Here is a 558-nt window from a genome sequence, read left to right on the forward strand (position 1 = left end):
AGAGAGAATTATTGTTGTTGTGTTTTTTTAAGAGGGATAAGCCTCTATTTATATGCATACATGATGACACTTTTTTCAAATTGCATTAAATAAGGTTATCCTTGATAAACTAAGCTTTATGAGAAATGGACATCCACATCAGTTCTTATCACAATACTCCCTCTTAGATGACTAGTTAGAATTATGCCTCATTTAAATCTTACTAAAGAAAAATCTAATGGGAAAAAACTTTAGTGAAGGAAAAAGAGTAAAATATCCTTTGACTGGTATTACCTCATTAAAAATTTTGTCAAGAAAAATCCAATGGAAAAAAAAAACCTGATCAAGGAAAAAAGAGTACAGTCTCCCCCTCTTGTCGACATCATTTAATGTATCGAAAATAGTGCATCCCAATTTGATGTACCAATCTTTCAAAAGAGGATTTTGGGAGTGACTTTATAAATAAATCTGCCAGATTATCACTTGAGCGGATCTGTCGGACATCAATTGTCCCTTGATTTTGAAGATCATGAGTGAAGAAGAATTTGGGAGAAATATGTTTTGTTCTATCACCTTTGA

This window comes from Arachis duranensis, chromosome 4 (genome assembly GCF_000817695.3).
Source record: "Arachis duranensis cultivar V14167 chromosome 4, aradu.V14167.gnm2.J7QH, whole genome shotgun sequence".
Classification (NCBI taxonomy): Eukaryota; Viridiplantae; Streptophyta; class Magnoliopsida; order Fabales; family Fabaceae; genus Arachis; species Arachis duranensis.